Consider the following 4355-nt stretch of genomic DNA (forward strand, 5'->3'; position numbering starts at 1 on the left):
GGTCCTCCATGTGTGTATGTGTATAAGTAACATATGTATGTAGAGACAGTACGTAGTCTCAAAAGGGTTGCAAATGCGTATTGATGTACAGATGTACGCATTTTGAAATTAGTTTTAGGTGAGGTCAGATTGCTTCGTATTTGTGTGTGAATTCAAGCTGGTGTGAGTCTTCAAAAGTCACACCCAAGTCATTGTACACACGTGTGTGTGGTTTAGGCTTATGGATCAATCCTTTTGAACACATTTTTCTTCATATATGCATCAGTTAGAGGAGCAAACAAGCAATAAAAAGAGTACATACAGAAAAACCAATTTTAATAAATGTAAGAATCCATGTTTTGTACTTGTAATTTAGGCATTTCTGTGAATACACAAACGGTTAGACACAGAGGAAATTATGTGAGCTGTTACATGTAGGAGTTGGTATGGTGGTCCGGAACATAATGTATGTCAGGGTTTGTTTGTGCCTCTGGAAATTATTATTTTCTTAATGCGTGTGAACCCATCGGTTATAATTGCAGGGTTAGAATAAAATAAGAAAAAAAAGCATGTATATTCTTGGTAGACATGAAGGGAATTTAACATCGAGTGGAAGTGACTGTACAATGTTTAGTTCAGTTGCTTAGATAATGAGATCCAGTTTTCTGCCATTGAATAATTAGTCTTGTATTCCAATAAATCAGGTCAAAACAATTTAATTCATTGGCCATATATTTTCTCTGTTAAGCATGTGAACCGCATACTTTACATCATAATTTATCAAGCTTTCAACTCACTTACTTTCAGATGGTATTCATTAAAACCTCGGTAATTGATGGCGTGTTATTGCCAGCTTTTATTTTTATTTAATAAGTTCACACTGTTGAAAACATTTTATTTGTGATGTTGATCTCAAATACAAAAATGTTTATTTGTTGCATAGTTTACAAGAAGGTGGTTTATAGAGTTCTGTCTTCTCATCTAACACCATAATCGGGTCTAGTTTTTATTTCATTTTTGGTTTTCCAGCTGCTGCCCCCGAGCAGCCACCCAGAGACCCTTTGCTGCACTTAGTCTCCCTGCAGGGGGCGTCTGGCTGCTGGCTGCTTGATCCAGCTCTGGCTACTGCACTGGGAAAGACCAACGAGGAGGTGGAAAAGTCAAAGCCTGAAAAGGTGGACTGTTTTCAGTTTCAATAATAACAAACAAAATGATAATGTTAGTTATTGTACGTCAGATGCTTCATGCTCATGTTCCATGATTTGAACAGAAACGCATGATGTAATTAAAAACACAACAAAAAACAAATGACAATGAAGTCAAACTAAATGTAGGCCTTGAAAATAAACATCTGTATATCAGAAGCTAAAACACTGGTGGTAATCACACATCTAGACAGAAATTCCTTTGTGATTACATCAGGAACAGCATCCAGTGTAATAATCGGCCAAATCAAATATGCAGAGCTACACAACTTGGTGACACCTTGTGACTAAGCAGCCAGAAATAACTAATACTACTGGTTGTAGAAAGTAAAATCATGTAGGATTTTTTTTTCTTTTTCTTTGTGTGTCCTCTCTGTTTTATTTTATTGTCTTTGATTTGTTGAATTAGGCCAACAGTGAAGTGTGGGCCACCATTTTGGCTCTGATCTGGCTTCATGGTTTCAAGATGGATGCAAAGGACGAGTGGGAGCTTCTGGCTATGAAGGCTGCCTCATGGCTCCGTGCTCAGAATGGTAGTAACACGCTAATTAAAGAATAAAATGTTTTAAAAATTGTTTCATGCTACAATCTACTTTTTTGTCTTCCCTCCATACATTCATTGCTTTAATGTCTGTGTTGTGTTTTCAGCACCGTGTGTGACAGAGTGTGTGGATGCTGGAAATGTCCTGTTGGGCTGCAGTGTGAAGAAAGACGCTCTGGGCCTATGAGGGTTTTCTGAAAGTGGATTGGTGAACAGAAGCATTTCTACTTACACCATACTGCATTAGACTTGGTGTTGCTTTGTGAAATCTAACATTTTATAATTGTTATAAAAACACAACTGTTCTTTGACTATAAAATGTTATTTTACATTTGAGCCAAATTTGACTTTAATGTTCAGAATGATCTGAAAACCCATAATACACTGTAAAGATTAGACATCTACTGTGTGTGCGTGTGTCCATTCTTTTTCTCTCCCACTAGATCCCACCCACCCCGCGCACAAACACATCCTCCAACCACACACCCATATTTTGCTCCATTGCAGTTTATTTCACACCTCAAACATTTAGTAAACAATTAAGCAAATACAAGTAATCTGCAATAAATTACAGGTAGTAATAAAATAAACTACTAACTCTTTTACGCTACGTCCACCTACACGGGTATTTTTGAAAACGCAGCTGTTTCGTCCACACGTAAACGGCGTTTCGAATCACCGAAAACTGAGATTTTTTAAACTCCTTTTTTGCGTTTACGTGTGGACGAGGAATACAGAGTTGGTCACGCAACGTCAAAGGTATGTGCCTTTTTCACGTCACGCTGTGCGCCACGTTATTGTTTACATGAGATGAATTGCAGAATGGCAGATAGTAGATTAACAGTATTTTGTCTCTATCTGCAGGTTTTACACGCTACACACCGCAGTTAATGTCCCTCTATTTACAAAGGCAGAGGCGTCACGGTGTGATATTTTATGTGTTTTTTCTGTAATAATATTCAACATTGCTATCAATACATTTTTCAAAAAATGCCTCTCTGTGCAAAATGGGTTTAAAAACATAAACAACTGTGGGATACTGTTTGTCGTGATTTGAACAGCCCAGCCTGCTCCCGACGAAGGGAAAACCATTCTGCAGGGGAGACCTACCTTGGCACTTGTGCAGGTGAACCAAAGGGAAGATATGCTTCACCATATTTTCTAGTCTTTGGCTTAGAATGAAGTTGGTTTGGAAACATATTCAGCTATGCTTCATCTCCTGCTTTGCGTTTCTGTGGGCGCCCCGTGCTAGCAGTGTCCAAGCGTTTTGTTTTTTTCCCCTTTTCATCCTGCCCGCCCCCCCTGCAATGGCTCTGCGCCCCCCCTAGGGGGGGGCCCCACACTTTGGGAAGGTCTGCATAGATGGTGATAATGTGCATACTTGGTTACTTTTGACTTGTTTCAAAGCCAATTTCAGCCGTTCCACTTCCTTCACTTCAGGATGCTTGTGAGATACTTTTAACAATGGGAAAAATTAAAGAAAGTCAATGAAGATCTAGGAAGGAGAATTTTAGATTTGGATAAACTAAACAACTGCAAACTGTGATTATCAGTTTGAAAAAATGCATGTATGAAAAAGTTATTTGGATGTTCATCCTGATAGGACGTTCAGGAACACCCAAGCATCCCAACTCATCAGCAGTACACTAACAGTGTTTTGAACACATTTAGATTTAATAAGTGCTTTTTAATTATTCTGTGGAGTTGAGGATGGCAAACAGATTTCTTAGTTATTGGTGCGACGTGACAGTGCTAAACATCACAACAACATGCTGTCCAAAATACAGACAAACGTCTGGAAATCAACTCACAAAAAAGTCCAGATGAGGATTCAGTTTCTCTTACTTGATCTGAAAAGTGATCCTTTATAAAACGGCTCAGGTACCTCATCTCTTTGCAGCTTGTCTAATGTGGCTTCAATACTTTTGAGACATACCTAGACTACTATCACAATAGTTAAGTTTTTTCATGACTTAATTTGGGACAGAAGTTGTTCTCTATTTGCTTGCTTGTCCTACCAAACACATCATCCAAGAAATAAAGCAGAAGAATATTGACCTTTCAGATTTCTTATTTAAATATCTACCAACACAAAAAGTATTCACAAGTTTAATTCATTTTTCCTCATTAGCTATATTGCATAATTTCAATTATACAAAGTAAATCTCAAGAATTTACTGCATACATAATCATTCTGTGGTAATGACTGCTCATCACATCTGCCTTGGACTTTCTGTCAATCTGTAAAATCTGATAGAAATGAAAGCTGGGATATGCATGGGAGTCACTTTATGGAGCTGTTTACCTCATCCCTTATTTCACTACAGAAACAAACCCGCCTAAACACACTGTGGATATGCAATGTGAATAACATTTTTAAAATGTAACAAAATAAGAAAAGGTAATACAGGCTTAAATGCGGGAATACAAACATATTGTGTGAGGTGGATCATTATTAATGTAAGTACTATCTATCCATCTGGTTCAACCTAACACAGCATATGAAAAATCTACCAGAAACACTTAATCCTGTTGGTTAAATGTTATTGTTACGTCCAGTCACCTTTTGGCCTCTTCATGAAAGAGAGCTGCTCTCTCTGTATTCCTTGTTTGCCACACCTGAACAGCTG

The 4355-nt window shown here is 37.9% G+C and overlaps 1 long non-coding RNA gene across 1 annotated transcript; it reads left to right on the top strand.

Moving 5' to 3' along the window:
• The first annotated feature begins 6 nt into the window (after positions 1 to 6).
• Positions 7 to 2129, top strand: LOC106632736. The gene is made up of 3 exons (XR_001335994.2): positions 7 to 1154; positions 1594 to 1717; positions 1833 to 2129. It is a non-coding gene; the product is annotated as an uncharacterized LOC106632736 (long non-coding RNA).
• Positions 2130 to 4355: the final 2226 nt, after the last annotated feature.

This window comes from Haplochromis burtoni, unplaced genomic scaffold (genome assembly GCF_018398535.1).
Source record: "Haplochromis burtoni strain Fernald_Lab_line unplaced genomic scaffold, NCSU_Asbu1 Contig_1697, whole genome shotgun sequence".
In the NCBI taxonomy this organism is placed as follows: Eukaryota; Metazoa; Chordata; class Actinopteri; order Cichliformes; family Cichlidae; genus Haplochromis; species Haplochromis burtoni.